This window comes from Monodon monoceros, unplaced genomic scaffold, assembly GCF_005190385.1.
Source record: "Monodon monoceros isolate NGI ecotype Baffin Bay Population unplaced genomic scaffold, NGI_Narwhal_1 Super_Scaffold_7, whole genome shotgun sequence".
Taxonomy (NCBI): domain Eukaryota; kingdom Metazoa; phylum Chordata; class Mammalia; order Artiodactyla; family Monodontidae; genus Monodon; species Monodon monoceros.
In genome coordinates this window covers 11,556,272-11,573,587 of record NW_021703784.1, presented here as the reverse complement: position 1 = coordinate 11,573,587, position 17,316 = coordinate 11,556,272, and the positions used below count along the sequence as shown (strand labels likewise).

At 40.0% G+C, this 17,316-nt stretch overlaps 1 protein-coding gene across 2 annotated transcripts in view; it reads left to right on the top strand.

Annotated features, from left to right (window-relative positions):
- Positions 1-3,119: 3,119 nt before the first annotated feature.
- The window catches only part of TBCEL (tubulin folding cofactor E like), a 79,449-nt gene continuing 65,252 nt past the window's right edge, over positions 3,120-17,316 (top strand). The window contains exon 1 of one of the 2 annotated variants that reach the window (XM_029207780.1): positions 3,120-3,295. The gene's annotated coding sequence lies outside the window, so the exon portion shown is untranslated. Of the gene's footprint in view, positions 3,296-11,117; positions 11,448-17,316 lie in introns of those variants that run through there. The other variant, XM_029207781.1, reaches the window with a different exon arrangement.

The window sequence follows — 17,316 nt, the reverse complement described above, 5'->3', positions numbered from 1 at the left end:
ACTAGTTGACTAGTTAACTAGTCCAACTGATCCAGGAATTATTTATACACCATTCTAACAGATCTCCCCCTTGCTTAACCTATCCCAGTCTTTGCTTAACCTATCCCAGTAACGATGAACTCATTAGAACCGACTAAAGCACTCCAATTCTTCAGAAGTTCTTCCTTATTATTAGCTTGAACTATATGAAATTGCTGTTTGTAGGTCAAAACAATTAAATTACCAACAATTTCTATTAAAATGACCAGAAATTTGCCTTTCTGTTACTTTCTCTCATTTTACTTCCCTATCAACTGTCTCCTTGTCTGTAACGGTCCTTCAGGGATAATAGGGAATCAACTGTGAACAAGATGGATCTAGCTCCTGCCTTCATTAAGGCTTATGTGCTAGTCAAGGAGACAAGAAAATAAGCAATTATATATAATTTTCAGCCTCAAGGAGGTGGAAGAATAATGTTTCAAGCAAAGGGTTCAGCGAAGCAAATTCCCAAAGAACTTACACATGAGGGCTTGAGAGTCTAGAGCAGCACTGCCCAAGAGAACTTTCTGTGATGATGAAAATAGTCTATATTGTCAGTGTCCAATATGATAGTCCTAGTCACATATAGCTACTGAGCACCTGAAATGTGGCTAGTGTTATGTGACTCAGGAAATGCAATTTTAATTCATTTAAATTTAAATAACCACATACGGCTAGTGCCTACCAGATTGAACAGGGCGGTATAGAATAAGAGCAGACAGGGAAGAACACGATCACACATGAGTTTTAGAAAGATAATTCTGCCTATCTTGTGGAGATAGACCAAGGATAGGTAGAGACATTGATCTTGTCTTTAGGAGTTTTCACTATAAGGGGAGAGAAGGGAATGAAAGAAAATTAAGTCAAGGATATCGCAAAGAAACATGGAAGCATACACAGTCATCTCTCGATATCTGTGGGGGATTGTTCCAGGACCTTTGCAGACACCAAAATCCGCAGATGCTGGAGTCCCTTATATAAAATGGTGTAGTATTTGCAAATAACCCCCACACATCCTCCAGTATACTTTAAATCACCTCTAGATTACTTATATTACCTAATATAGTATAAGCGCTATGTAAATAGTGCCATGTAAATAGTTGCCTGTGCACAACAAATTCAAGTTTTGCTTTTTGGAACTTTCTGGAATTTTCTTTTTTCTGAATATTCTCTACCTGTGATTGGTTGAACCCGTGGATATGGAACCCCAGGGGTACGGAGGGCTGACTGTAACTAATCACACCCAATCATATACATTACTCATATATGTAGTTATATACATTGTACACAGAATTTGTTAACAGTAATGACCCACGGTTCTTGCCTTTCTTCCTAGTTGCTCACAGGACATCTAACTTCCTGCGTATTTCTGGGTGTCCCCAAGGGTACCTGAGCTCACAAGTAAGTCTATCAGTAAAGTATCCATGCAGCATCCGCCTCACTCTTCTTCCTCTGTGCATAGTCTACTCAGCTCTTCTCATGATCCTTGCCACTGAGGCGACTTTAGATGTTGGTTATGCCAACAATCCTGATGCTTCCAAAGCCATCCATCCTAAGGTGCCAGAAAGATGCTCTGTTCTCTGAAGAAGGAGGAGGGAGGCACCCACCTCAGCAACCTAAGCCCCACTGCTTGGCTCACCCTCCCCATGATCCTCAGAACAGTTTCTTTTTTTTTTTTTTTTGTGGTACGCGGGCTTGTCACCGTTGTGGCCCCTCCTGTTGCGGAGCACAGGCTCCGGATGCGCAGGCTCAGCGGCCATGGCCCACGGACCCAGCCGCTCCGCAGCATGTGGGATCCTCCCGGACCGGGGCACGAACCCGTGTCCCCTGCATCGGCAGGCGGACTCTCAACCACTGCGCCACTAGGGAAGCCCCAGAACAGTTTCTTTAATCATCTCTTTCAGGCTTTTTTTTTTTTTTTTTTTCAAATTTCCCTAAGCCCTACCAATGGGACAAATCAAAACAAAATACAATAAGAAAAGTAAGTCCCTAGGAACTGCCATGGAGTCCCTTGTAAAGAATTTTGTCTTCCCCACTCTATGAGCCAATAAATACACGTGCATGCACATCACAACCCCTCACCTGCTCCCTGACACACACTACACGAAAGCACACACAACTTATGCACGTAGACCTTGTCAACTCCAAGTTCTTCAGCTAAAATATTCTTATAAGGCTGAATTCTCTTCAGGATCAGCCAGAACCATCCCTATTTCATGTACATTCCTGCAAAAGAAATGGTCAGAGAAGTACTAAGCAATCACAGCCAAACAGTAAGACATAGCATGTATGGAGCTGGAGCAATAGTATGGCATAATGTGAAATGCATGGATTTGACTTTCGTGCCAGATTGACCTGAATTCCAATCTCAGCCTGGTCATTTTTACTAATGGCCTTGGGCAGATCACTTAACCTCTATGAAGTTCAGTTTTTAATTCTATAAAATACCTACTTTGGGAAGGTGGTAAAAATTAGAAGTAGCATATGTACAGTGCCTGTTATCTGGAAGGGGCTCAATAAGGAGAAGATGCTATTACTACGTAGGTGTTGGAGCACCGAAAGCTCAGGATGCCACAGGCCCTGTGAAGAGGACACAGAACAAAGGCCAGAGCGCTACCACATCCTTACACAAAAGCATCTTGGGACTGTATTAGATTACAGCCTAGAGCTCGCTATGGAGGACACTGAAGACAGAGACAGTAAGTGAATTGATCAGGGTCACACGGCAAAGTAGTGACAGAATCAGGACAAAATCCTAAGTAAGTCTGGAAGGTTCAACTTAACGCTCCTTTTCTGTAAGACAGCACCCTTGCAGAGGCCCGGGCTCTGTTCTGACCTGCCCCTATTCCACTCTGATTTGACAATTTGTACTCATCCTTTGCACCCAGGGTGTCCCCTCATGACGGGCAAGAGAAAGAGCAGATGAGGTGTGTTTCTAGGGTCGACCAGGACGGCACAGACATCCCCGTCGCCATGGCAACCCCAGCTCGGTCGGGGAGGACCCGCTCCTCCGGCGCCCCCTCCCATTCACGCAGCTGACGTGACACGTGCGACGGGGTCACGTGTTGTTGTTGGGCCGGGAAAGCTGCTTCCGGGTCAATGCAGGACACTGGGCCCCGGCTGCCGGAGTGGGGGACGAGGTGAAGCGGATCCGGTCTGCAGCCGGCCGGGAGCAGGCCGGAGGCTGAGCGGCGGCCACGGCTGCGGCCGGGAGGGGGGAGGAGAGGCGCAGCCCGAGGAGCCGCCGCAGCAGCTCCCCCGCCTCCCGGGCTGAGGGGTGAGTGGAGCCCGGGCCTGCCGGCTCCGCCGGGTTCTCGAGGCCCGAGGGGCTCCCCTCCGGAGCCGGGGTGCCGTACGAGGAAACAGCGGGAAGAAGTCGGAGCGGGACGAGGCCTGCGTGGGCGAAAGGGAGGATGGGACATCTGCCCGGTCGGAGGGAAGATGGGGCCGGGCCTGGGCTGAGGCGGCGCGGGGAGGGCCTGGGCTGGGAGAGGGAGTCGGGGTCCGGGTTGGAGGAGGGCGTCTGGGGGGAGCCTGTCCGAATTCCTGAGAATCCGGACTAATCACTGTGCCCCGGGGTAGTGGGGGATGAGGAGATGCCCCCTGGCTGGTAGGAGATGGAGACGACTCGGGGGCTGCTGGGGAAATAGGAAACTTGCCTCAGAACCACTGAAGCAAAAAAAATATCAAAAAATAAAAAATAAAGGACGTTTCCCGAGGGAGGTTTGGTGGGGCAAGGAGCGGACTGGCATTCCCAGGCTCTTGGGACTCTAGGCCTGCCCCTTCCGGGGGCTGGTAGAAGGATGCGGTAGTTTAATAAGGACTTTGGGGAGAATCATTTTGACCCCAAGACAATTAACTGACAGTGAGGCGATTGGAGTAGGATGGGGCCTGAGAGGAGGGTACCCCGTCCTGGGATCTGGGAAAGGGGGAGGGTAAGAATCTGTGAGGAGCTTCATTCTCCGCTGAGAATGGGGAGTACAGAGTTCAAGGTCCTCTTCTAGGGAGACATACTGGGAATTGGTGAAGCGAGAAGGAGATTTAATACTGTCTTCTCTTGGGGCACAGTGTTCTAGAAGTTGTAGTTCAGGAAAGTTGGTTGGAAGACTAGAACTGTTTATAGTCAGTGGAGGAAGGAGGAGCTCTACTCTGAAGGTTGCTAAGCTACCAGAAGCTTGTAGGCACCGCCTAGGTCTGTTGTTTGGGGAAGTTAGCAGTTCTTTCAGGTTTAGTTGAGGCATGTCCCCATTCTTTTTATGCTGCCCTGGAGTTCTTAAATTGGTTTCCACGAGTCCATCTTGAGCTAAGAGATTATGTGTGGGTTTGGAGGACTAATGAAGACATTCAGCCTTTGAGTCCTGAGGCATTTGACCTAAATCTCTAGGGTAGGAGCTTTCAAACTTTTTGCTCCATAGTTAGAAGCACATTTTACATCATGATCTAGTACATACCGACAAAAGTTTCACAAGGCAGTATTTACCCTTGTTATTTATGATGCATACCGATCATTTCTATTATATTTCACTCTTTTCCATTAAAAAATGCTGACTAAATCCACTACATTGTTATGTGGGTCACAAGTTGCAGTTTGACAGACACTCTCGCCAAGGCACATTTCTTTGGCTTCAATTAGTGTCTTCATGTATGTTTCTAGAGAGCAAAGATGATTACAAGGAGATGGATGGGGAGGTAGAGTGGAGCCCACCTGGTGCGACGGACTGCTTCATTTGTTTACATATTTATAAGGGGTAGCAAATTGTACCATAATCTTAACCTTTGATAGCTTAATGTTGCCTGATCATTTGTGAAATTTTTGAAATAAGTGTGTGCTTTAATTTTCTCTATCCTTTGCTGGGTCTGAGAAATATGAGAGGCCTAGTTCCATATAGTTGATTCATCCTTACAGCATCTTTAAGGTAATTTTATTTTAATCTTACAGTGTTAATACACTAATTTTGCTTTTCTGCTGTTTAAAAAATCTCAAGCTGAAACCCATACTTCCTTACTCCAATAATTAATGTATGGTATACTTTTTCTACATGATTAAAGGTGCAGGTTCATGGCGTTAGTAACTTAATCATAAACTTAAGTATAACTTTGATTCAGTTAACATCTTAATTCCCCCCATAAAAATGGCGTTTTCATCTGTTTATAAAATAGGTGAGGTCCTTGTATGAGTAGTAGTATAATAAATGTTAATGAGTGTTGGTAAACCAAGTGAGAGGCCTTCATGTGTTGCGACGTTTAAAGTCCTTTTAAAAGTTGTCACACAGCCTATTGTTACAGGGCGTTGAGTGTCAAATGATGTTGCCTGATTTCAGTAGGTACATTTATAGGGTGTATTTAAGACCAGTTTAATAGTTTTAGTTTTTGTTGAGGATGCCTTTGTATTATTTGGAACATGGAATTCAAAGGCACAGCCATTAGGAAAGTCTTGCCCAAATTAAAGTTTACCAGTGGGACCACATTCTTGATTAGATGCCTTATGAAAGCACTCTTATTATCTTCAAACTTTGTGTGTTATAAAATATATCTTTCTTACCTTTAACTATTGACTATGTCTTGGTTACTGATGAGAGGGGCTGTGCTGGCATGTATCAGCTGTCCTTTAAAAATTACCTTCTAATCAGGTAAATATTTGTTTTAAAATATTTCTCTTTAAAGAATGTTTAAAAGTTTTATTTTTGTGGTAGGTGTTTGGGACATTAAGGAAGATTCTCATTAATTTCATTTTTCTGGGAATCACGTGTACCTGTCAATAAACAGTTGTGGAGAATGTACCCTGAGTGATTGTGTGTGCTTTTTTATAGTTTTCATTTCTTCTCTTGAACCTCAGACTCTTAAGTATTTCCACTTATAGCAGGCTCTTTTCCCTTTCTAATATTGGCTTCCAAACTGCTGTGGGTTTGGAAATTAGATGCTTACCTTTGTTAGAACTTTGCGTAGAATGAGATTATATAGCTCTGAATAATGTTGTTTCATTTATATATATGTTAAATACAATATATATATAAATACTTTTTTTTTTAGTGTATCAACTATGTGACATGTATTTTGGCTGCTCAGAGACCTGTTAGCTGACATCTTAGTCGTGGGCTGTGTTTTAAATAAGTGAACTCTGTATATTTTGGGCCTAGTTGGCTGTACAGAAAAAGTTGTAAAGAGTCATACGAAACTGATAGTAATACAGTTTGGACTTAAGGGGTGAAGAAATCATTTAGCTGTGATTGTTGCCTTTGCCCTGCATGCAATTCATTGTTGAGGTACCGTTCTCCCCTTTTTCTTTGCCACTGCTGTGTTCTAGCTTTTACCTCTTTGGGATTGGAATGCTAACAGCCTAACTGTTCCCGTTCTCCATCTGCTTGACCTTGCATAGCTTCATCAGAGTACTCTGCCAAAGAATATTGCTGTAATTTATAATTTCCCTCCTCAAAAGCCATTAGCGGTTTCCCAGTGCCAGCACTGAATAAAGCCCATAGTGTTTAGTTTGACGTTGAGGGCATTCTACAGCCTCTACTTTTTACTGACATTGTTTTTGCATTCCTAAACGCAGATCCTCTGTTCCTGCCAAGCTGTCTACTCGTCGTACCTTCCTTTGTATGTAACATTATTCCTGAGAGTCTGTGGGAAGCATGTTCCCTTTCTTCATGAAATCCTACTCATCTTCATTTCATTACAGATGATCCTTCTTCCTTGAAGTCTCTCTTGCCGTTTTGTTTATATTGCTTTTCCTGTATTGCTTTGTATTTACTGTTTATGTATCTTGTTCCTGTCTCTTTTAGATTGTAAACTCATGGAGACAGAAGCTCAAATATACTCAGATCTCTAGGACATCTAGCACACGTTTTATCACAGGATAGTTCATGGTGATCAGAATGAACTATGATCAAGGGAATCAGAATTGATTGAACTAATGGTTAAAATTGCAGATCTCTGGAAGTTCTGCCCTAGACTTACTGAATCAGAATCTAGGAATCTGCCCAGGTGATTCTAATGTACAGTAAAACTTGAGAATTGCTGACCTAGCCGTGATGCTTTAAAATACAGTAGGTACACATACAGTTTTTTTAGCAAATGATGTAAATGAACTGAGCAGTTTCAGTTCAGCATATTGGTTTAATTTGAGGGCTTTGGAGTCAGGCAGCCTAGGTTTGAATCTTCTTTCACTCACTAGCCATCTGACTAGCCTCTCTTTGCTTTAGTTTTCCGATGTGTAAAATGGGGTTAATAATAGTACCTTTTATAAAGGTGTTGTGAGAATTGAATGACATCACATAAAAAACAACATACTACAAGGTAAATAGTGAACTTAATAGATATTTTCTGCTTTTGTCATGATGATCATGGTAACAAGGCTCATCAAAGTAATGAAACTTGAGAACAGATTGTGTCGGTCATTGTTAAGCAAATTGCTCGTGTTTTCAAGAATTTAGGCTTAACATTTATTTTCCATTTTAGACATAACAGTTGGTGGACCTATATGGTGTTTAGGTTTAAATTCATAAAAATGTGTTTTGCCTTCTTTAGAAGGATTGGTACCAAATTAACATGTTAGATTCCCCCCCCCCCCCCACCCTTCATCTCCCTGAAGGATAAAGTGCAGACTTGGAAACAGAGGACCTTAGCCTCTTGCCATCTGGTCCTGCAGGCCCATCTTCATCTCCCAGCCCTTCTCCCTCACACTCCACACCAGCCACACTGCATTTCTCACTTTCACTTATTTGTACCTTTCCCCCTTATTTTTCATCTAGGAATTCCTGTGACCTCTTTTAAGACTCAGGTTTATGTGTGGCTGACCTTCTTGAAGAGAGTCACTCCCTTGGTGTTTTCAAAGTGCTTTGTCCATACTTATGTATTACCCTTGTGTACGTTGGTCTTCTTTTTGGAGGGAAAAGAATTTAGTCCTGGCTTATGGTCCCAGTACATTGTATATAGTCTACCTCCGCTAGATGCAGAAGGTGCCTGGGGGTTATTTGACTCATAAGCTCTCGCACTTTTCTGGACTTTCCTACTCAGTTTTCATAATAATAACTACGATTTATTGACCACTTGCTAGGCCAGGTGCAGCTAGATGCTTTAAACACTTTTTTTTTTTTCATTTAAACTTCACAATGACTCTATGAAATAGCTATTAATAGTTTCATTTTACAAATGAGAGAGCAAGCGTAGAGAGGTAAATAACTTGCTCAAATTTCAGTGCAGATTCATAACTGAACTCAGGTTGCATTAGGAGAGTTAAACAGATGCCACACCTCCATAACTCAGGACTCTGGCTATATGAAACTTTCACTAATCATGCGTTAATGGTCCTTAGGAATGTGATCTATTACTAGTACTGTTGAGAAAAGGCTTCAACTAAAATTCCTCTGAAATTAATGCTTTTCCAGTGATTTTCAAAGTTTCTTTCCATCTGTAATACCTCTCACTGGTTTTCGTGATTTTCACGTCACTGTCAGAAAATACTACTTCATATTTATTCAAAGTAAAAATTCACTTTTTTGTTCAGCCAACAGATATTTGTTGCCATGCGCCTGACACTGCTTCGTACCACACTGAACTGGACTGACAGATCCCTGCTTTTGTGGGACTTTGGTTCTGGGTGGAGTTTATCACTAAATTAATAGATCGGGATAAGTGCTGTCAAGAATGAAAGAGGGTGAGGTGATAAGTGATTGCTGGTGGCAGTGGTGCCATTTTTAATGGGCTGGTTAGAGGCGGCTTCACTGAGAAGGTAACATTTGTGCTTACATTTATTTGAGGCTCAAATGCTGAGATGAAGCCAGCTAAGCCAAGAGCCAGGAAAAGGGCATTCCTGTAAAAGCCTTAAGAGGGGGAATCAGCTTGGCAGGTTTGAGAAGTAGAAAGCCATGCTGGCTGAAACCTAGTGGGCTAAGAAAAGGGTGGGAGGAGGTAAGTTTAGAGAAGTAAGCACAGAAGAGAAAAAATGAAGCCCTGAAGGCTACGATAAAGATTTGGATTTTATTCTGAGTGTGAAGGGAAGCTTTTGGACAGTTTAAAGGACATGATTTGACTTAGATTTTGAAAAGATCACTTGGATGATCTTGGAGAATGAATTATATGGTCATGAGTGACCTGGGAGGAAGCTATTGCAACAGTCCTAGCGAGAGGTTGATGGAGGCTTAACCCAGAGTAAAGTAGAGAAAATGGCAAGAATTGGGCAGAATTGGGGTGTTCTAGAGGTTGGTTCATTACGGGGATGTGAGAGGAAGAGAAAAATGTAACTCTGGAGGTGGGGACTTGGCGGAGGAGGAGGCAGGTTTGAGGAGGGAATTAAGAATTCTGCTTTTGCCTCCCGTGTGCCTCTCTCGGATGATACACCCCCACCCTCCAAGGGTACCACAGTTCTGAATTTCGTGTTTATTCTCTGACTTTTCTTTACAATTATCACCTATGTATGTAACGCTAAACAGTACGATGATTAATCTTCTATTTTTTTGATTTTCTTTAAGTGGGATTGTGCTGTATATATTCTTGTGATTATTTTATCCATTTAACGGTGTTTTTAAAAGTCATTCACGTTGATAAGGAAGCAGTCATAGCAAATGATCAAGTATTATGTGTTGTTGCTGTGGAAACATTTCATTTTATGAATATAATGCAATGTATCCAATTGCCTGTTCTTGCACGTAAGGGCATTTTTTTTGGTCAGGATTTTTGTAATTTCAAACAGTACCGTTGTTGTGGACATTCTTGTACTTTTCTCCTGGTGCACATTACAAGTTCCCGTAGAGTTTACACTGAGAAGGAGGATTTCTGGGTCACAGGGAATGTACATCTTCAGCTTCACTAGACAATGATGAATGGTTTTCCAAGGTATTTGTACTCTCACTAGCAATAGAAGGGTTCCTATTCTCCCACATTTTCTCTAGCACTTGGTATTGTCAGAATTTTTAAGTTTTGCTAATTTATATAAAATGATAGTTTGTTGAGATTCTAATTTCTGTTTCTGAATTATTGAACTTGAACATCTTTTACATATATTTATCGGTCTTTTGAATTTTATCTTCTGTTAAATACTTGTTCATGTCTTTTCCATTTTTCTATTGAGTTGTTTGCCTTTTTCTTATTGGTTTTAGGAGTTCCCCCATGTTAGTTACATGTGTTGCAATTATCGTCCAGTTTTTGGCTTGTCTTTTTCTGTGTTTAAAGTCTTTTGATGATCAAAAGTTTTTCATTTGACTTCTCCTTTATGGTTCCTTTTTGCATTTTGCTTATGAAATATTTCCCTAAATCAAGATCTTAGAGCTCTTTTCTTATTTAAAAAAAAATAACTATTTTCTTCTCATAGGAATAAAGTTTGCTTTCCACATTTTAGCTGGATTGAATTTTTCTGTGTTGTGAGATGAGGATTCCCTTTCATTTTTCCCAGATTTATGTTCACTTGTCCTGGGACAGTTCTTGTGTAGTTTAACCTTTTCTTACTGATGTCTATGATGCTTGCAGTTACATTTACATAGACCTGTTTCTGGGCTCTCTTTTCAATTCCACTGATCTATTTGTTTTCCTCCAGAGTTTTCTTTACAAAGAACAGTTGATTCTTGTTATTCATGGTACTTACGTAAAGTTGCCGTGAACACCAAATTAGTGAATACGGAACCATTGCTCCCAGGGGAAATGTAGGGTTAGGGTCCTGCCAGTCATTGCACACAACATTTTCGTCAAGTGATCAATACCTGACTTTGTTTTTTGTTTTAAAACATCTTTATTGGAGTATAATTGCTTTACAATGGTGTGTTAGTTTCTGCTGTATAACAAAGTGAATCAGCTATATGTATACATATATCACCAAATCTCCTCCCTCTTGCATCTCCCTCCCTCCCTCCCTCCCTGTCCCACCCCTCTAGGTGGACACAAAGCACTGAGCTGATCTCCTCCCTGTGCTATGCGGCTGCTTCCCACTAGCTAGCTATTTTACATTTGGTAGTGTATATATGTCAAATGATTCTGAAGAACCTAGGGGCAGGACAAGAATAAAGGTGCAGACGTGGAGAATGGACTTGAGGACATGGGGAGGGGGAAGGGTAAGCTGGGACGAAGTGAGAGAGTGGCATGTACATATATACACTGACTTTGTTTTATATGTGTTTCTGTTTAAAGACACCTTATTCAATATATTGTTGATTTATTAACTTCGGATTCATAGTGAACAGCACTATAGTTAGATAGAATAAATCTCATCTAACACCTATTTTCTCCTAAGGCACATCACAACCTTCCTGTGCTTAGGGACACAGCCTCGCACTGAGGGGCCTTTTTCAATCGTAAAATCAACAAAAAAGCACAAAAATATGAAAAACCTGGCACTGAATAGACCGTGAAAAGGACACTTGTTTACAGTATGAGAGCTGAAACAAGAAGGCAGAGCAACGCCTTGTTCTGTCTCAGCTGGAAATGTACACGTCTGTCAGGTGACTCAGATTTTTTCTTACTCTGCAAGTATCTGCAAATGACTGTGAAAATGTTGCAGGTGTTGATTTTGGGGTTACAAATTAATTCGAGTAGGTGAATTTGCAAATAAAGAATTTGCTAATAATGAGGCTCAACTGTATTATGAAGTCTGGGGAGGCAGTTTTTCAGGAACTTTAGCACTCTCCCTTCCCTCTATGCTTAGACATATATTTATAACATTTTATTTTAAAATAATGATTTAATTCAATGAATCTCTCAAATACTAAGTTCTGGTTGACAGGTGCCATTATCTCAATGAAGATAGTTCATTTTTGAGAATATTTTTATTATATTTATAACATGGTATTATTATTTAGTTATAGGTAAATGGAAAAAAAAGTATTTTAGGAAAGAATCATGATTCTTAAAATGTTGGAAACAGGTCTAGATTATTAAACCCTTATTATTGTGACTTATATGAGGATCATATTTTCTCATAGGTACTATTAGTAACTTAAGGCATACATTTTATAAAGGCAAGTCCCTTTGGAGATTGTAGTTTAAATGTTAACTCTATTAATCCCTCATCCATTAGTGATATTTTTCCATGTGAACACCAGTAAAGGAATCCAAGAAAAATGTAAGATTGTATACATTATAAATCATATCTCGTAAAAAATGCATTTATTGAGACTTGACTAATTTATCCCTCATTTACTGTGTAAGATCCTTAAGTGAATTGTTGGCATTAATTTGATAACTGTGCTGAGGGAGTAAGAATCAGACATTTTGGACTTGACCTGTATTTATCTTTTTTTTTTTTTTTTAGTGTAACATATTTATTCCCTATTTTTTGAAGTATTTTTATTGTGGTAAAATATATATAACATGTACCATTTTAACCCATTTTAAATGTACAGATCAGTGGCATTAAGTATAGTCACATTGCTGTACCACCACCACCACTGTCCATCTCTAGAACTTTTTTGTCCCCAAACTGAAACTCTGTACCCATTAATCAATAACTCCCTGTTCCCCACTCTCCCCAGCCCCTGGCAACTATCATTCTACTTTCTGTCTCTGTGAATGTGACTACTCTGGATGCCGCATATAAGTGGAATCGCATAGGATTTGTCCTTCTGTGTTTGGCATACTTCACTTAGTGTTATGTCTTCAAGGTTCATCCATGTTGTAGCATGTGTCAGAATTGCCTTTTCAAAGCTGAGTAATATTCCATTGTATGTACATACTACGTTTTGCTTATCCATTCATCTGCCTATGGATATTTGGATTGTTTCCATCCTTTGGCTATTGTGAATAATGCTGCTATGAATATTGGTGTACAAATAGCTATTCAAGTCCCTGCTTTCAGTTCTTTTGGTATATACCTAGAAGTGGGATTTCTGGATCATATGGTAAATCCATGTTTAATCTCTTGAGGCACTGTCACACTGTTTCCTACAGCAGCTGCTCCATTTTACAGTCTCACCAGCAATGCGCATATATTCCTCTTTAGTTACTACATTGTGCCTATTGGTCTGAAGTATGGCAGAAATTATTAACTCTTGCATATAAGACATATAGTATAGTATAGATACCAAAGTTATATATTCAGTATTAAATCTACTGTGGCTGTAGTTTTTGCAGAAGAATTTAGCTTGTGCTCAGAAGCAAGCATTTCTGGCTCTGTTACTGATTCATTGCCCTGTCATGTGATCTCTTACTTTTGGAATCCCCATTGAGAGGTAGACATAATTAGTAATTCAGTGGTGGCTATGATGCCTTTTTGTTTGTAACTACTCTGAGCTGAGTTTATTAATACACCTGCTTTTCATACTTTATAATATGCACAATCAGAAGTGATTAGAAAACTCACTGATGAGCATATTCATTGAGTGCCAATTATGTGCAAAGTTCCAGTCCATGATAGATAGAAAGGAGCATTGTGATATGGTTCTTACCCTCAAGAGCTATACAGTCTAAAGATATTAAACAAACAAAAGAAGATCACAGCACTATGCATGAGTTAATAATGGGACAAAAATGAAAATCTGTGCCAATATGTGGTTGATTAATTGCCCACTGAATATTCTAGGCAATAAATATTTACCATGAGCTCAGCTCAAAGGAAACAGATCATTATGGCAGGAGGTATCTGAAAAGGCTTCATCTCCGAAGTATATTCTGAGTAGGGCCTTGAAGGATGCATAAAATTTAGACAGGTGGAGAAGGAAAGATCTTCTAGTTAAGGAGGAGTGACATTATAAATGTCAGACATTTTACTGCCTGAATCATTAATTGGCATTAATTAGCATAGGCCCAGGACCAAAAAATATTAGATCAAATCTATTTAGCAAAATTTGTAAATAAGTCCCCAGCCCTACATTAATGCTGCCATGCTCACTGGGTTGTGATGGGAGTAACAGTGGTAGCAGTAGCAGTAGGAGTAATAGTAAGCCAGTATTTAGTGAGTGCTCTCCATGTGCCAAGCACTGAGTGAAACCTGTTTTACCCATGTTATCTCCATTCATTCAGCAACCGTATGAGCTAGGGGTTAGGGGCTATCCGTTACCCCTTTTATAAGTGAGGCAGTGGAGACTTAGAAACCAAAGTAACCTCCTTGTAGTCAAATGGAGTGGTGGAGTCAGTTATGATTTACATCCCGGCAGTTTGGTTCTAGAACCAGCACTTATTACCACTAGGCAATATCACCATAAGGCAGTAATACTACTATAGCACTAAATATGGAAAGGGCTAGTGAATTTTTTTAATAACCTGTAAACTCTGGCAACCTCTCTGTGTGGCTGACGTTTACATTCTGGCACTTCTTCGCTGTGAGCCAGAATGGTCTGTAAACTCTAGAAGGCTGCAGGCTGATGAACTAGTAGACCGTTCCTAATGAGGCCTTGCTTTAACTTGATAGCCTCTGTAGTTACTCACAAGTAGAGATGATGGGGTAATCTGTTCTATAAACAGCTGAGTTTATAGAACAGATTGACCTTGAACTTGTGTGTTCACAGCTGAAAGATAGCATGTGTATACAATTTTCTCCTGATGAAAACCAATCCATTCAAGAAACTAATATTTATTGCTTTTTGGCAGGAAAGGGAAGTTGAGAATATTTTCTCCCCCTTTGGTGACTAGACCAATCAGTACTGCTGCTTGGCTTTGTGGTTCAGTTACTTTGACATGGTTACAAGAGGTATTTTGGCTGTAATGATTTTCATAAATTTTAATAAGTTGTATTTCTGTGATTTGTGCATGATGCTACATACTGTTGACATGAATTTTTTTTTTTTTTTTCTTCAGTGAAGACAGCATGGCTCAACAGATTAGGGATACAGAAAGTATGACTTAGCATGCTGGTTGGGCCTCGGAAACCCTAGCAAGTCACCTCAGTTTCATGTCCTGTAAATAGAGATAAGTGTCAGTTTGGCTGTTTCAGAAGATGGTTGTGGAAAATTACTAGTCTTTCAAATGATTGTTAATCTCAGTTTGGGGACACTTGGCTTTTGGGGAGCATCGATTCAAGAGTAAATGTTTCTACTCCTGAATTTTGAGTAAGTGCAACATAAAAGCCTTGAGATTTTCCCAGATTGAATCTGGGCCACATAGAAAGGTAGGGATGGATGCAGACTTGTTTGGGAAGGGGTTGGGAAGGGGGATAAGGGCAGACTCTCCTTGGAATTTATTGAAGTAAGGGGTGTGGTGAATATTAAAGTTTTTATGTTGTGATTGCTGAAAGTTGGTGGAAAGTGCTTTTCTGCATTCTAAAATGCCTAATTTCATAGGGATATAGACAATTGGTGTAAGCCAACATTTCTGGACAGTTAGAAGCTACAGGAATTAAGAAAGAAGTTCTTAGAAATATTTTCACACAAAGAGGTACTTACATCTAAATAGCAGTATTTTCTTAAATTTTTTTCCTCTCAAATACTTTCTCATCAAAATAATAAAATTCTTGGGCTAGTGCATTTGGATCAGAAATTTTGAGTGCTACGTAGAATAGACTACTAGCGTGAGAATCAGTCCTGTTTGCTAATTTGCAGTTGTGGATGTTGTCTTTTGTCCAACATCAAATGTGCCTTGTATGCAGTATAGTTCTTTAGTAGAAAATACAGACAGCTCTGGGGCTGTACTCACTGATAACGTAGAGTCACAGTTTTAGATATTTTGGTGCCACTAATATAATGAAATAAAGAATTTGGATTAGATATTTTAATACCTGTGGTACTTTTAAGGAGAAGCATAGTGCTGTGATAAGTGAAGAGGGTAACAGTGCCCTACTAATAGCCCAATTCAAGGACTGACCAGGAGTCTGAATTCACATTTCATTTGGCAATGTTGGATTTAAAAAAATAATAATAATTTTTTTTAATTAAAAAAAATAATCTACCAAGAAAAGTTGATGTGCTACATTACTTCACTTGGATATAGTTTAGTATACAGTTGAGAAGGAAACTGAGAAATAGGGTGGTTCATAGTAGAGTGTGAAATCATGGTGGTGTGGTATGTTATGATAATGGATTTATCAGCTACGCTCAAGTTTTGCACTTGGCATACTCAGAGTCAACTTGTGAATTAGTAAACTATAATTCTACAGAAGAGTTCTGAAAGGTTATTAGAACTAATTTATTTTCCTTACTTTTCATCCCAAGAAGGCATCCACTTAGGTATATTACATAATGCTCAAGGAGGTAACTGAGATAGAATTGCAGGTATATGTACTTTATGATAAGTGAAGGTAGAAGTGCCATACAGAATGAGACTGTCTAGCCTAAGTATGTTGACTTGGACAATGTCTTTAATGTGTTTTTATGGGAGAGATTGCTGTCATTCATGAGTTCAGGTGCAAAAGCTTGTTAATGGAATACTCTACAGACCATAAAAATGATTGTAGGGCTTCCCTGGTGGCGCAGTGGTTGAGAGTCCGCCTGCCGATGCAGGGGACGTGGGTTCGTGCCCCAGTCCGGGAAGATCGCACATGCTGCAAAGCGGCTGGGTCCGTGAGGCATGGCCGCTGAGCCTGTGCGTCTGGAGCCTGTGCACCGCAACGGGAGAGGCCACAACAGTGAGAGGCCCGCGTACCGCAAAAAAAAAAAAAAAAAAAAAAAAAAGATTGTATATGTATATATTTATGGATATAGAAAGTTTTTCATGAGCTGTTTAGTGAAAAGGCAGGTTACAGAGCTCTGTATCCAAAGTAATTTAATCTTTGTGTAAAAATCATGTATCTATATAGTATGGAAAAAATGGTCTGAGAAAATATACACCATAAAGTGCATCCTCAGGCTTTTAATCTACTCTCTCAATCTGTCAACCAGAGCTTCCTGGTATGGCTGTGGCTCTAAATATGCTTCAGATAAGAAAAGCTTTTTGGTGACACTTATTTACATGCTTAGCTTAGCTAATGAAAAGTGAAACTACATCTACATGGGGTTGCTTATTTTCAGTTGGTAAGTTTTAAAAATTCAGAATGTATATCGCTAGTATTTTTAAAGCAGTTATTTAGAAAAAAGCTGATCAATAGACCCTTTTTTCTTTATTTTTTAATTTAATTTTTAATTGAAGTATAGTTGATTTACAGTGTTGTGCTAATTTTTGCTGTACAGCAAAGTGACTCAGTTATACACATAAATACATTCTTTTTTAATATTCTTTTCCATTACAGTTTATCTCAGGAGACTGGATATAGTTCCCTGTGCTATACAGTAGGACCTTGTTGTTTATCCATCCTAAATTTAATAGTTTGCATCTACTAACTAGTTGGCAACCACAAGTCAGTTCTCTATGTCCGTAAGTCTGTTTCTGTATTGCAGATAAGTTCATTTGTGCCATATCTTAGATTCCACATATAAGTGATATCATATGGTATTTGTCTTTCTCTTT